This window comes from Bactrocera dorsalis, unplaced genomic scaffold (assembly GCF_023373825.1).
Source record: "Bactrocera dorsalis isolate Fly_Bdor unplaced genomic scaffold, ASM2337382v1 BdCtg028, whole genome shotgun sequence".
NCBI classification, from domain to species: domain Eukaryota; kingdom Metazoa; phylum Arthropoda; class Insecta; order Diptera; family Tephritidae; genus Bactrocera; species Bactrocera dorsalis.
In genome coordinates, this window is record NW_026038079.1 from 59,701 (window position 1) to 76,308 (window position 16,608).

Consider the following 16,608-nt stretch of genomic DNA (forward strand, 5'->3'; position numbering starts at 1 on the left):
ATTTATGCCGAAGACGATACGACAAGCAACAAAAAAATACAATAATAAACATACAAAAAATAAAAAACAAAAATGAACAAAGTTAAAATTAAAAAAAAAGCAATGAGAACGTAAAGAATAAAACTAAAAATGGCAAATGAAAAATGAGTTGAATGGTGGCAATATAAAGAGGCAATTGAAAAACGCGCGACTGCAAAAGTTATTGAAAGCCAATTTGAAAAAGAACAATTAAAGCTGTGTAGAATGCCAAAAGCAGCAAAGAAAAAACAAAGTTACACAAAAAAACCATAAAAACATGCAAAAAGCAGTAGAAAAATCAACGGTAAAAATAATAAAATGAAACAGAGCCAGTTGTCCACGCACACACATATACATTAACCCACAAGCAAAGCGGTTCTAGTTTTGTTTGTTTGTATATATGTATGTGTGTAGCATAGTTGTGCATGTATGTATGTGTGTTTGTGTGCGAACGCCGCCCAACATTTGTAGTCTACGCTCGCCGCCATCGCAAAGCCGCAAACAGCAACAAAAGTAGCGCAGCACGCCTCTGAAAGCAGCAGATCTATAGCGGCAGCGGCGGCTTGTGAGCTTTTTTTGATTTTTCATTTTGCCAATATTTTTTATGCTTTTCTGTACACACTTTCGGTATGTGCATACACAGTGATGTTGGTTTCTGTTTATTTGTTTATTTCTATCTATAAATGTATGTGTGTGTGTTTGCTTGTGTTGGCCAAGTGCGCGTATCTATTTCAGTAGAACGAAATTGAAATGGATAGCGAAAAGTAGCCGCAACCACAGCCACAACCGCAGCACACACACACATGCAAACAAATAGTGCACAAAACATAAATATACAAAGAATAGCAATAACAACAAAAAAGCTTGGCAAGCAAGTTCACAGATGATCGTGGCTTAGCGTTACGTCACCTTGAGTCAAAGGCGCTGAAGCGGTGAAAGATGGCAGGCGGCGCGTTGCTCCGGTGCTCTTGTTCTCATCGTCTCTTTGCACAATTAAAACAAATATTTGTTTGGCTAACTTTTTTCTACTTTTGGCTTGAGTTATAAAAATATACTCCATAATATAAATAAAAGTTTCTGTGACTTGGTTGCTGTGGGAATTTTCAGCGCAAATTAACCACGAAAATGTGTCTATGTAGCTATTTTTCATGGCATCAGAAAGCAGAGATTTCAGAAACCATAAGACCCACTTTTTAGAAAAAAGACTGGAAATTTTTGGATTGAATATTTAGTTTTTTTCGATACTGCGTCAATGTAAGGAAAAAAGTAAAAAATTAAAAAAAAAAACATTGTGTTTGAAACATAAGAAGGTAACTTTCTTCGAAATTTTATGAAAGAAAATAATTTTGTAGAAGATAAAAATAGAAATCTGAAAAATGGGTTATTTAAATTCTTCACATAAATTTTGAGGTTATGAGAAAAAGTCTTAGTTTTTCACAAAAATTATGTTATGTAAAAAAGTCCGTATCAGAAGTTATAGATATTTTCTTTACCTACAACTTTGCCATATAACGTTTTTCGATGGGACCCGTAGTTTTACCGATAATCCAGATAAGCCGTTTTTAACCCTTGAAACTTCAACCACGCCACTCCTGGTTCCTTTTCCCGATTTCAGATTGTGCGTAAAGAACTTTTCTCTTATTGTTTGTGGTTTAATCTTTCGTTTCTGATGGTATTTTTGTTTGGTTTTCCAAATTATCTACCCTGGGCACACTCCAGTCAAGTGACGTGTCAGACTCAAAGTAGTTTTTAAGCTTAGAAATAAATTTCTTTGGATGTATTGTCAAACAAATATTACTTCTGTTGGCATTAGTACAAAAATCCAGGAAGAAGATGCAATTTTTAAAACACTTCGCTTAGAAGTATTGAAGAAAATATCAAGAGACTTAACCGCTTATGGTATATTCAAGGCTTACCGAGGAAAGTTATATGCTTTAATGCTCTTAAAAATAAGCGCTCAAACGCCTTTATGAAAGCATCTCCGACCTCTGAGCTCTTAATTGCAACGGGAAGGTCTTGTACCTAACAGTTTTATATTTCTTATTTTTAAATAAAAAATATCAGATCTCGTTTCCAAGTACTTGAAAAAACATCTAGTTTCATAGATTTTTTAACAACCTGATTGCTCTACAATATGCTATAAGTATTTACGTTAAAGTCTATTTTTAAAACGAAAGGAATAAGTTTATTAAAATCTCGTGGCAAAAAAACAGTAAAATTTAAATAATTCTCGTTTGGTTCACGAAAAAGTTAAGCTAAAGTATGATTCGAGTGAGTTATATCGGAAAATGAGTGTCACCATATAAAGGTCTTTCGACAACAGAAGCCTAATTATCGAATACAGCTACTCATAAACACTTTTTTGCTTGAACGAATTCAGTTCTTGAACTTTGCCTTTTCTACCTGTTCTACCTAAGCTGCAGTCACCGCACTGCTTGCTGCGCCACTATGTGCCCAGCCTAAGTGCGATCGTTGTCGCCGCGAAACACATACAAACGCGCATCTAATTACTCATATGTCAGCCATGACTTTTACCTTATCAAAGTGTCAGCTGCCTTTCGATGAACTGCGTTGGGAATTTATTGCTAAAATATGATAAATGAAAGGAAACAATGACAGCAGCGCACATCGATCAGCGGCGAAAATTAATTCCAAATTAGTGTCAATAATTAATGAGGCATTAAAACACCGTAAAAACGAAAAAAGTTATTTTCGGAAACATTTTTTGCTTTTGCTATTGTATGTGTGTATGTGGGAGGGCAAGGCGAGCGGCTTGTCGGTGGACTGTTCAGGGTGGCCGTTCGGTGGGTTGTTGAAATGATGTCATTGCTAATTTGCAAATTAAAAACGAAAACAAAATGTAAATAATTTAGTTTTGGAAAATAACCATTTAAAAGCACATTTTTGGCGGAAGGGAATGAAAATAGTTCAATTTCATATTTTTAGCCTCTCATCGTTGCCGTTAGTTCTGGTGTGTGCGGAATTTCAAGCGCAACGCGCCAGACATCAAAGCGTCTCGCCTGTTTCCACAAGCCGGCAAGTGCCAGTACATAAAGGCCAAATTGCCCGACAATAAAAATCCAAATAATTTCGCTGCAAATGAAAATACACCAGCGGCCGCAGCAACAACAACAACAGCGAGGTATTGAAATTGAAATTGAAATTTGTGCGGTGTAATTCTGATGAGTTGTTTTGCCAAAATCAACACCTTCCCCGCCAAATAAGGCAGGCCGAGTGTGAGGTAATGAGCTCCAGCGCCGCTAATGGACTTCATTTCTGCACCACACACACGCATATACGTACTTATACACATGCAAAACCACCAAACGTCAAGCACTCTCACACACACATCACAAGTAATGGATTTAAGTTAATTTCAGCGTTTTTTGTTTATTTACTTTTTCATTTTTCATTTTTGGTTTTTAATGTTTTTATTGGTGTTCTGTGGCGTAATTGGAGAAAAATAATTCGAATAATTTTGTAGTGAGTCAGTTTTCGGTATTATGTTTTTTTTTGGGAAATAAGAATCGATAATTATGATTCAGTCAAAATAATCCACAAATGGCAGAGGAGAATGCAAAATTAATTGTTGCATCTCAAGTTGTGTTGACAAACTTTTATTACAGCAACAACATCTTTAATATCAGTGGAGGGATTTTCAAATCACCAGGAAGTCATTATTTCGAAATCTTACTCCTTTGTTAAAAAAGCTTACTTATTTTGCAAATATATATTGGTAAATTCCTGTATACTGCCAGGAGCTATTGAAGAGGTGTGATCCCTATTTGGAAACATTGATCCAAGGGGCTTTATCCTGCGCCTTCAGACTGCTATGTAGTCAATTAGCAGGTGCTTTGGAGTTTCAGGCTTCATGTCGCATGTTATGTAAGAGATAAGCTTACAATGGCCTGTGTAGAAGGCAACAAGTAGTCTGATTTTATCCCTTGTTAGGTTGATTACATATTTAATTCGCTAAAGGTTGCAACCAGCATTAGCAACTTAGCCCATGCCTTGAAGTCGTTGCCAATACCTCTCCCTACCCTCTCCTTTATCCTCCCGGAACAGCTGTTTTATGGTATGGGGACCAACTGTAATGAAAGGTTTCGGTTCAACCATATTGGTGGATGCCGCAGAGTGGGCGAGCTCATTAGTCAGTTCATTTCCGGCTATATCTTTGTGACCGGGCACTCAAATAAGGTTCACTTGCTTACGATCTGACTGAACAGTCTGTCTTTCTATACACTCCCGCACATTACTCTCGTAAGTAGAGATCGCTTTGAAGGCCGCTTGACTATGGTTGAGTAAGTTATACTCATACATTAATGGCGATAGTTGCGTTGGAGGTTTGTTTCTACACGCCGATTTATAACGGGTGATTTTTTTGAGGTTAGGATTTTCATGCATTAGTATTTGACAGATCACGTGGGATTTCAGACATGGTGTCAAAGAGAAAGATGCTCAGTATGCTTTGACATTTCATCATGAATAGACTTACTAACGAGCAACGCTTGCAAATCATTGAATTTTATTACCAAAATCAGTGTTCGGTTCGAAATGTGTTTCGCGCTTTACGTCCGACAAATTTTGTTCAGCGATGAGGCTCATTTCTGGTTGAATGGCTACGTAAATAAGCAAAATTGCCGCATTTGGGGTGAAGAGCAACCAGAAGCCGTTCAAGAACTGCCCATGCATCCCGAAAAATGCACTGTTTGGTGTGGTTTGTACGCTGGTGGAATCATTGGACCGTATTTTTTCAAAGATGCTGTTGGACGCAACGTTACGGTGAATGGCGATCGCTATCGTTCGATGCTAACAAACTTTTTGTTGCCAAAAATGGAAGAACTGAACTTGGTTGACATGTGGTTTCAACAAGATGGCGCTACATGCCACACAGCTCGCGATTCTATGGCCATTTTGAGGGAAAACTTCGGACAACAATTCATCTCAAGAAATGGACCCGTAAGTTGGCCACCAAGATCATGCGATTTAACGCCTTTAGACTATTTTTTGTGGGGCTACGTCAAGTCTAAAGTCTACAGAAATAAGCCAGCAACTATTCCAGCTTTGGAAGACAACATTTCCGAAGAAATTCGGGCTATTCCGGCCGAAATGCTCGAAAAAGTTGCCCAAAATTGGACTTTCCGAATGGACCACCTAAGACGCAGCCGCGGTCAACATTTAAATGAAATTATCTTCAAAAAGTAAATGTCATGAACCAATCTAACGTTTCAAATAAAGAACCGATGAGATTTTGCAAATTTTATGCGTTTTTTTTTTTTTAAAAGTTATCAAGCTCTTAAAAAATCACCCTTTAGCAAAGACCTATGCTTGGAATATGCTCGAAAAATGACCCATAGATATGGAGAGTTTGATGCGTGGTCCTGCGACTTCTGTGTTAATTCCCTCGGACGTTTTCGAGCGATAGGTGTACCCCTTGATTATACTATTCCTAAAAAGTAGCTAGAGAGTGGAATCGTTCAATTCAGCCTTACTGTTGAGGGTAACCTTAAACCTCCTGACTTGAGTCCTTTATGTGCTAAGAAGAGATTACCTTGCTTCTGCCAAACCCTTCTGCTGTCATTTGGAGCAGTGTCTGTTTGCCAACCTAACCGATTACTAGGCGAAGTGGTGTGAGATCCAGAATGCCTACAAGTGCCGCCGTCGAACATGTGCGCATGGTATGACACGCAGATGCAAGTAAGTCGTTGCATCTTCGATAGTTGAAGTTGTATCGAAGTCTGCGATGCTTTAGAGGCCCAAGCTACCGTTCCATATGTGATTACGGGTGGCATTATTATGGTGTACAACTGCTTGATAAACCTTGGATTACAGCCACACGATCTACCGCTAGTTGATTGCTCAACATAAATGCTTTCGTAGCTTTGACCACGGTTAGAGCAACACGCTGCTTTCACTGTAGAGTGCAATCCACCGTGAGACCAAGATATTTGATCATATTTGTCATCTCTATCTCTCTGCCTCCAAGGGTTAGGTTCCTGGCTAGGCAGAGACCCTTAACAGGGGGATTTTCATACCAGAAATAAGTATAAAAATATCGTTATCTTAATTTCGATTATTTATATGGCAGCTAGTATGTGTTATGGTTCGATATTGGCGGTTCCGACAAATGTGTCACTCATTTGGAGAGAAAAGGACGTATGCAAAAATTTATGGTCGATATCTCATAAACTGAGTGGCTAGTGCGCATACGAGTATATACAAACGGACATGGCTAAACCGATCCGTTACGCCAATCAATTATATCATACATAAACTTTTTAGGGCCTACGGCTTGTCTTTTTGGGTGTTACAAACTTCGTGGAAAACTAAATCGTATACCCTGTTTAGGATATAAAAATGGTAGGCAGATGACTCAAAGGATCTGCATTTAGTTCCTTGTATAAAAAATGAAAACTTACGTATTTCAATTAAGTGTATGTATGTCTGTATGCGAGTAGTAATTACATAACAGTTTTTCATACCTTTTAGATTAATAGAGTGTACTGTCAGCATTTACACAATGTCTAACAAGAAATTTGTGTGAGCAAATGTTTAGAAGCGAAGAAGCACAGTATAAAACGAGAATTTTTGCGCTAATATTTATGTGCATACTCGTATGTGTGTGCAGAAGTACAAAACCCCAACTGCGGCCTTTTCAATGTTTGAGGAATTCCTTTATTCGGCAACCAAATACAGTAGGACATGAAAGGGATTTTAGTAATTGGGTGGCTCTGCAGGGAAAGCAGCCTGAAGGACACGTAAAAGGAAGTTTGTAATGTTTTGGAAAGGTACACTTTTAAGTTGAGCTGATAAAACTTTTTGGCTACATATGTATGTATGTACATATGTTATAAAATAAATGAGTTCTCATATCGTTTCTGAAAAAAAATTAATTTCAGTAAGTTTAGGTTCTAAGAAAGTTTCCTTAATTAATAAAATGTTAATTTTCAGATTTGTAGTAATTAAATAAGTGAATAATTTTCATCTAGGATAAGCCAACTTGTCGTTTGGTGGTAGTGTTATAAATGTGCATATGTTATGTTAACGGTAATAATATATACACTTCTAAGTGCAGACAGACCCCCATGCTACGTGTGAGTGGTACCAACGTTGCTCACGGCAACAACACACGCGGGCTGTGCGTAGCAACTAACAGAACACACGCCCAATGGCGCAAAGAAAGTGTGGGTATTTACCCACCATCTAAGGCTACACATGCATATCTGGCGAAGTAGCAACATTTTACCAACGAAATGTACTCTTTCAAGAACTAACGCAAAAGCTAAATGTAAAACACGCTACAACAAGGCACCCGAGCACTTATGAACCCAGTTGCATGCTTACATACTTGTAAGCAATGGTCGGCGAAACTAAAGCCTTACAACAAAAGCCCGGAAGAGTTTCAAAGGGCCCGGGAGTTGAGAGGGATGCGCTATTCATGCAAACAAGGAGAGAGAGAAAGGGAGTGAGTTATGGTCGCATATCCCCTTTATTACATAAGTAATGGATAACAAATGTTATGTGTGCTTAAGTATGAGTAAGGAAGGGAATTACTTACGTACATCGGAATGTTTTAGCATAGCTTCGGAGTAATATTTTTACTTTGTTGGCGATGTTGTAACATAAGAAATACCATTGATATACAAAAAAAGTTTGTACAAAGAAAGCAGATAGTTTAGACTTGTTTGCTCCTGAGCACTTTGCTGATTCTTTATTCTACATAAAATTATTGTATCATTAGATCTTGATTGTGATGTTGAATCTCGTGATAAAATGGCACTATCAAAACATACTCCTGTATTTCCTTTAATTAGACTTAACCTCTAAGTGACATGATTAGGGGAAGCTTCAGCGGATCCACTGCGACATATTCGGTTCAAGGGTTCGCTGAAGTTTATTTGCAACGTCTGTTCACCAGTGATGAGCGACTCACTACATATGTAAATGTATGTATATAAAGCTTTATACTACTCGCCTAGCGGGGTTGTAGGCTGAGTTTGGAACGGAGACGAATCAGCAACTGAAACTATAAGAAAACTGTGGGTCGGTATTTTAAAGTCCTTACGTACAGTTGAAAACGAAGCTACTGGCTTTCGGAAAATGCAAAAGAACAGCTGGTACGATGAGGAGTGCCGTGGCGTAGTGGAGAGAAAACGGACTAACTGCCTCGCAACGTTACGACCGAACACAACACGGGATAGATATCGAAAGTTGAAAAGCAAAACGAGACGCATATGCAGAGAGAAGAGGTGAGAATTTGGCCGACAGGGGGAAAGCTCGATAAGATGCGGCGGCTAACGGAAAGCTGCAACATCGGAGCATACTCGTGTTCCATTGCCCGACTATGATGAGGTTCGAACAGCAAATGTCCGCCTGAAAAAAAGCGGAAAACTGATAAAGAGCGTTCATCAGGTTCTTTTCAAGACATAGTAGGATCAAAACATGCCCGACGATTGAGATAGCGTGCTCTGTCTAATCCACAAAAGGACCTGGAAATTTACTATTGGCCAGATTTTTACCAAGCGCAAAATCTGCATAAAGATCTGTGAAAGGAAAATCAACTCCAACCATCTCTTCGTCGATTTCAAAGCATCTTTCCTATCGCCTGATTTCTTCACGACTGGCGCGCTGTTGTTACCTCGGCTAAAACCGTGTAAGCGGTGTGACACGATTAAAAATTTGACTGTTCACGGTCCCTTAGTGGTTGAGGAATCGATCTGAGATTTTGCACACGTCCGTTTCCCACCAAGAAGCTGCTCATTTCGGGGAACCGCCGGTATCGAACCACTATAGCATATAGCTATCATACAAATTCAACGATCAGATCAAGTGTTATTATGAAAACATAATTTCCCAAGGCATCGCTACAATCTCCAAAAAATTGTGCAGATCCGACTAATATATAGTAACAAAGAATGTAATACAACTGGCTGCTCAAACTCAGGTCTTTGTATGAAAAATCTCTATTTTTCAAGGTATCATCATGAAATTAGGCATAAGAAAATAATTACTCAAGGCATTGCTTTAATTTCCGATTTCCACAGTGTTCAGAATCGGACCAGTATTATTATTGAATAGCATTTTTTAAGCTTTAAGCCACTTCTGATTACTGCGTATATCAATTTATTGTTTATTTAATTCTTATTAAGACCCGCAATTTAATCAATTAATTCCTTACTTTTCTATATAATTTATCTGTTTCCATTTTACAATCATTCAGTGAATTTTGCATCCAAAATGCAACATCTACACATACATTCAGACACACAAGCGAATCCGTATGTGAGTCCGCTGGTGGCTGACGGTGGAATTCACTCAACAATGCGACTGCAATGGAAAAGTGAAAAAGACACAAACATATGTACAGGTATATATGTATATGTATATAAATCGCCATGTACGAGTGTTATACAACTGTTGAACGAATGTTATGGCATAAAATGCATAATTAATGAAATTGTTGGAATGCTTTATAGAGCTCGCGGCCAGCACTGCATTCATTCGCGCGCACATACATACATACGTGTGTAGTCGAATGAAAACATATGTGCATATATGTATATGTTTGTGTGCTGTGTGTTGACATATTTGCTGGAGCAACAACAAGTGGCGGGAAATTGTCAAGAAAACGCGTTGTTTCATTTCAGTACACTCGCGTGCATTTTATTTTGCTTTAGTTTTTGTCATTTCGTTTTGCTTTGTTTCAATTGAGTGCAGTTTACGTTTCTCGTTGCTTGCTGTTTTTTTGTTTTCCCGACTTTTTTGTTTGTTGCTTTTGTGATACAAAGTCACAGTCGTGCCATGTAATTGCAGCAAAATACACAATAAAGGCAACAAAAAAAGCGTCATACCTGCTATACATAACCGCCACATACATACATGTGTATATGTGTATGTAGGTGCTTGCTAGTTACTTATATCGGCCTACAAATTGACATTACAACTTCGATTGCTGAAGCAAAGGCAACAACGCGCTCGCTCATTAATATTTAATGCACTAACGGGAAGTGGTGATATGGATAATATGTAAAAGTTAAGCTTTGGAGAGAAGCAGGCAGTTGGAACTTTAATTCAAGCTATAATGCATATTTCAATGTTGTTGCAATGCACCAATGTTACCAATGTAATGGTAACGTTGAAAACAATATAACCAACTGAAATTAAAATGGTGAGAGAATATTGTGATAACGGCAAGCAAAAATAAGACAAAATGTTAACATCGACTGCACCGAAGCTATCCTTAATACTCTTTGCAGATGCTTTTCTTATAGAAAAGCGGCAGAATCCGAACTGACAATAAAGCCTCCTTAATATCGTACATAAGGTTCTATCGAGTAGATTGTGTGAAAGATTAAAGCCCACCGTCAGCAAACTGATTGGACCTTATCGGCGTGGCTTTAGACCCAGAAAATATACTATCGACCAGATGTTCACTATGCGCCAAATATTGGAAGAGACCCGAGAAAGGAAGATCGACACACACCATCTTTTGCTGCCAAAAGCTACGTCAAGAAGGAAGGGAAGCGCTTCTCCGAGCCGTTCGGTACTAAGCGAGTTTTCGAACCAGGTGACTCCTTATCGTGCAACTTCTTCAAACTATTGCTTGAAAAAATAAGATGAACTGCCGAACTAAATACAGAAGGTACCATCTTCTACAAGCGTGTGCAGCTACTGGTGTACGCTGATGATATTGATATCATTAGACTCAACAACCACGCCGTTAGTTCATTTTCCTCCAGATTGGATAAGGAAGCGATGCGTAAGGGTCTGGTTGTGAACGAGGGCAAGACGAAATATCTCTCGCGACTAGAAACCTACGTCACCATTGACAGTCACAACTTTGAAGCCGTATACAAGTATAATTTTGTCTATTTAGGAACCAGCATTAAGACCAACAACAACGTCAGCCGCAAAATCCAATACAGAATAACTCTTGCCAACAGGTGCTACTTCGGACTGTGTAGGCAATTGAGAAGTAAAGTCTTCTATCTACAAACGAAGGCCCAACTCTACAAATTCTTCATCATCCCTATCTTACTAATGACATTATCTGATGAGCTCTTACTATAGTTTTAAAATATTATTTCGCTATTCATCCGGCTGACATTGAATTTTTTCTTCAACTCTCTGTGTTCTTATTATCAATGAGGTTTATTTTACATATTTTCCGAAAAAAGATTAAAATGTATTATTTTTCATTGCCCTTCAAAATCTAAATAAGAACTTTACAACAAAAAAACGAGGCGTGTACTGTGCGTCATAACCTCAAATCATAAAACATCAGAAGATGAAGAAAAAAACCTTTTACAAGTATTATTTGTACAAGAAAATCTCCCTGGCTAACCTCGAAGCTTAGATGAGTGCATCAAAACGGTAAAACCATCATAAAACTTCAACAAAACATAACATTCATAAACTTATGTACCGTTGTTTGGCAACCGCAATTCTGCCTTGACCGAGCAACGCAAAGTGGTTGCATGCAACATGTGCAACATTTAGTAAGAAAAAGAAAAAGTGTGAAAACTTTGTGAAGATGGCACCAGGAAATATTTTGGGTTATGTTTAAAGGAGAGTGCATTTAAGAAGTAACTGGTTTGTACTTCGTTCCATTAATTTTTCAAGTGTTCTTTTAACATAACATCTAAAGCTTTGAAATAATACTTTGGAATGCAATTTATATGGTTAACAAATTTGTATTACTTGAGAAACAAATTGTATTGAACCAGTTCTGGGACTCTAACCATAACATTTTCTTATGGATAGTGCGAAGTAAACATGATTTCGGGTTTCTCATCGTCATATTTTCAATTTTTCTTCGACCATTTCGGACCTTACAATTATTTGTAATATTCTATCTTGCCAAATCTTCTAACCGCTGATTTCCATATGGCTTTCAAATTTCCATTGAAGTTTCAAAAACAAAAAGTCAATGTAGCGAACATTTCGCTAACCTCAAATCATCTAATCGAAAAATTTGCCAATCTGAGAGTGAAATCGATAATTCACTGATCCTCCTCCGACGAACAAAGAGCAAACTCTACATGTCCCTCATTATTTCCGTTGTGCCATATGGTGCGGAGGCATGGACGATGACAACATCTGATGAGTCGATCTTAAAAGTGTTTTAGAGAAAAGCAAGCTTCGCGGAAGATTTATGGTCCTTTGCGCTTTGGCAACGGCAAGTACCGCAGTCAATGGAAGAATGAGCTGTAGGAGATATACGACGGCATTGACAGAGTTCAGTGAATTAAGAGACAGCGGCTGTGCTTGCTAGGTCATGTTGTGAGGATTGAAGAGAACACGTCAGCTTTGAAAGTTTTCGATTCGGTACCTGCCGGTGGAAGCAGAGGAAAGGAATACCTGCACATGTTTCAAGAATTTTTGAGAAAAAAATTTTAGTCGTTTTTTAAGTTATACGCGATCTCACAACTTTATTAACGATAAAAAAATACTTTTTTTTCAAAATTTCACACCAGGCGTGTCTTAACAACAGATCATGCGTTATTTAAAAATCATCTCTAAATTAAGATTGTAGAAATCGTGTATTGAAAAAATTAAAAATCGAAGTATATTTAAAATTTCCAGATAATGTCATCTCAGTGCAAGAAATGTCATTTGTTAAAAACAAAATTTTCTGCGAGGTTCCTGTTGAGATGTGGTTTCAGACTCACGCGAGCGATTTAGACGCAGATTTCTAAAGCGTTACTACAAATTTCCAACTGATTACTGATATGAATGTCTAAATACACAAACACAACACTGCAGCGAGCCCCACCTCCCGCTAATCGCTGTTTTTTCAACGGCTCGCGATTTAAAGATGCAACAACTGCGGCACACTCTGGGAATGGAACACGAAAAGTGATAAAGCCAGTGGGCGAACAAACAACCGCTACATTTACAGATAGTTGGACTGGCAGTCAAGTAAACTGCATGAGATAATCAAAAACAACAACAGCAAACACAAACAGATGAACAAAACAAAATGCAACGAAAAGTGAAAAAACAACAACTGTCAGCCAAAAGTCGACAAAAAGCAGCGACAGCGCTGCAGAAAAGTGAATTTTATAAGCGCGCTGAATGCAACACACACACACAAGCACACATTGTGATGAAGAGATGCACACAGCTGCGTATATAAATTACAGAAATCCATTTGTGCTTGCGAAATGCATTAACTTTAGCTGCCACAGGGGAATACCCCTGAAAAGAAGTCAACAAAAAAGTGCATACTAAAGCACAAGAAAGCATAAGTGCAGCGACTTTTTATAGCTTCGCTGAAAGGCGAAGATCAAAGCAAAGAGTACAGCGAAATTCGCCAGCAGCGCGAGGGCAACGTGCGGCGGTAAGAAGCCGAGAGAGAGAGGGCAGCGAAATAAAAAGCAACAAACTTGCTGCAGTGCATGTGCTCACGCCCTTTGTTGTTGTTGTGCTTACATTTTTTGTGGCATTTTATTGCCCTGACGCAGTGCTGCGGACGCGCTGAGTGCAAGCGTGCGAAATTGTATCTCACAGATACTCGCACTTTTGGCGAACGCGCAGCAGCAGCGGCGGACAAACAGACAGACAGCACAAGCAGACGATTTAGTGCAGCAGAAGCTGAAAACTACACAAAAAACCGCTTCCACTGAGATTTAGTCACTCACACACACACGCACACGAGCATTCGCTGGCGGCTTGGCCACTCACTTACTTAGTAAAAACAGTTGATGCTGGTCGCTGCTTAAAGTTGAAATTTCACGATAGTTTTGTTGTTGTTGTATATTTTTTGTATTTCACACACAAATTAATATTGAGACGCCAGTTAAGCGCATAAATTAATTAGATTCACAGGTAATTTTACTATTTCCGATTTCTACGCTCACATTCACATATATGTACATATGTATGTATTTTTGTACAATGTTTCCACTTAAATATTATTTGTAGTTCAATTATTAATTTTATTTACAACAACACCGCCACTGATTGCGTCGAAAACTCTGTTTACATTGGGACTCCAAACTAATTCGCGTCTGTTTGTGTGCACAAGCTTGTGGAAGCGCGGCCGGCGTGTATCGTGGTCCACATTGTTGCTCACTGTTAGCAAAAATCGATTGTCAAGCACTACTTTACTCTAAAAACCCCGTCAACTTCTTAGCGCATTCGCTGCAGTTCCACTATTTTGCCTCAAAGCTTCAAATTCACTCACACACACGTTGCCACTTTGTTGCTATTGTACATTAATTATTTAAATTCAAATATTTGTTTGCTTATTTTCTTTTTTCTTCGTCTACAAGCAATTCACGTTTCATTCTGGCTTGCGTGTCAGCGGCGAGTCAAGCCAAGTCGAGTAGAGTCGCGTCGATGCGCCTTTGGAGAAACGAGAAAACCGTCACACGCGCCGCACAAAACACAACTGAGCAGCCGAATCGCTTTTGTTCGCCGCACTGCTGTCGCCAGCGCTGCGCCGCAGGTCAGCCACATGCGTGTGACGGCGTTCGAGCGCGTGTGTGTGTGGGGCTGCGCGTGGCCGTTGTGTTGGCTCGCAACGAAAACTCGAAATTCACAGGTTGTTCGTGCTGTTGTGGTTGGTCGCCGCCCCCCGCCTGGCCGGTTGGATGCGTGTTGGACGTGGCAACATGTTCGCCATCGAACAAAACACAACATCGGAAAGAACAAATATGCCGAGAAGCGCATTACTTGCTATGCTGTATGTGTGAGTGCGCTTACAACCATGCATAGATATATGTATGTGTGCGAATCTATGTTTATGAGTAATATTTCACTGAAAACAGGTTCTCTCAACATTCTCTGTAAGTGCAAAGCAATGTTGAGATACTTTTCATGTGATTCCCTGCAGTCCATGCAAGAAATTTCGGAGAATGACTTTACGAAGTAAACTCTTTGATTTCATTTTTTACGTATATTGCCTTTTAAATTTTAGCTTCAAAGTTTCGAGTTATATTCTACATATTTAATAGATAAAATTTTTGGCAGTTGGCGGAAAACATAGAAATTAATATTTAGAAGCCAGTTTATATAATTAACCTCACAATTTCATTTTCAGAGATCGATCTCAGAAGAACTGCGTGATTAGTTTCAAATAGTCGTATATTCCTACGTATTTTACTTTATATTGGGCTAATGAACCCAAATGAGAGTTACGAGTGCGCTCGCACCATACTATGCGAATATCTCAAGCTACCTTGGAATCCTTTTTCAACAAGCTCAAATAAACTCCAATGACCATATTTTTTGATGCATAAAATCATTAAAAATTAATTTTGATCAATCTTACAAGTCGGTTTTAAGAAATCATGGAATATAAAAGAACTTTCAGACGAATGTACGAAAAGTTGCTCATTCTCCACCATAAAATCAGCGGTCAGTTCACGCCAAGTAACCTTAATTGATCTAATTTTAGTTAAGTAATCGGAGCAGGAAAGATTTCTTATAAGAACCGTATGGGTTATTGAAATGTAAAGCTTCTTCCTGTTAACCGGGGCTAGGATCCAAAAGTATCTCAATATGCCTTGCAGTTGAAACGATTGAAAAAGCATAGTTTTAGAGAATGGACTTATAGTATTCCACTACTATCGGACAGCTGAGAGTACCAGGACTTTGTGATGGTACCAATATTTCATTTGGGACCAACCGGACCTTCGACAAAGCGTCTTGAGTCAGTCACCAATTTGTTGAGGTGCTTTCACTTTTTTTAGGCCCAAATGATCTTTCAAAATAGTTTTCACTGATCCTTCGGACATACCAACGATGCCTGTAAGATCTCTGACAGTTAATCGTCCATTCTCAAGCACCAATTCATTTATTTTATTGACGTATTGATCATCAAATGATGTTGATGGCCGTCCTGGACGTCGTTCGTCGTCAACGTGCCTTCGACCCTCTTTGAATAATTTGTACCAATCAAAAACACTTATTCGCGACTAACAATTATCACTGAAGACCTTTTCAAAAATTCTGAATGTTTTGGCAACAGAAATTTGATTCCGTGCACAAAATTTAATGGGACTTTGTTGAATGTTGAATAACTTCACTTATCATAAAAAACACCAAATGCACTTTATGTACTTTCGAAAGACAAACTTATACTAAACATTAATGATTATTTTGAAAAAAGAAGAGAAGGTTGTATATTTTTAGCTTTTTAACAAGTACTAAGTACCTAAGATAATCAGACCAGCTGTGGTTCATTTTCAGCATACCACACTTCTGAAAAAACTATTTCCAAATCTTAAAAAATGTTCGAAAGTTTTGTAATTTTCGAGCCAATTAATCAGTGCTTTCCGCTCATTCACCAAATAATTGTTCCCAACACTAGCGCACTGCCGCTTCCAAGTTAGCGCCCTAAAAGCACTTCGACGCCCACTGGGACCGCCTTTTGTGTTGCCTGTCAGTTTAGTTCTGTCGCCTACAAATGCCTAAAATATAATCACACTTATGTACATGCACTCCCATACCTGCTGCTTGTACAAAGCTCCCTGACACGCGTGTAACTGCGCCACAGCTGAGCATTCAACACACGGCATATGCACGAATGCCTACACGAATTCCCTGCGTCGTACAAGCGCATTATTGATTAATTATGTACAT

The 16,608-nt window shown here is 38.7% G+C and overlaps 1 long non-coding RNA gene across 1 annotated transcript in view; it reads right to left on the minus strand.

Moving 5' to 3' along the window:
* The window catches only part of LOC125779989 (uncharacterized), a 33,377-nt gene extending 18,827 nt beyond the window's left edge, over nt 1–14,550 (minus strand). The window contains exon 1 of the long non-coding RNA XR_007423491.1: nt 13,709–14,550. This is a non-coding gene — a long non-coding RNA (uncharacterized LOC125779989). The remainder of the gene's footprint in view (nt 1–13,708) is intronic.
* Nucleotides 14,551–16,608: the final 2,058 nt, after the last annotated feature.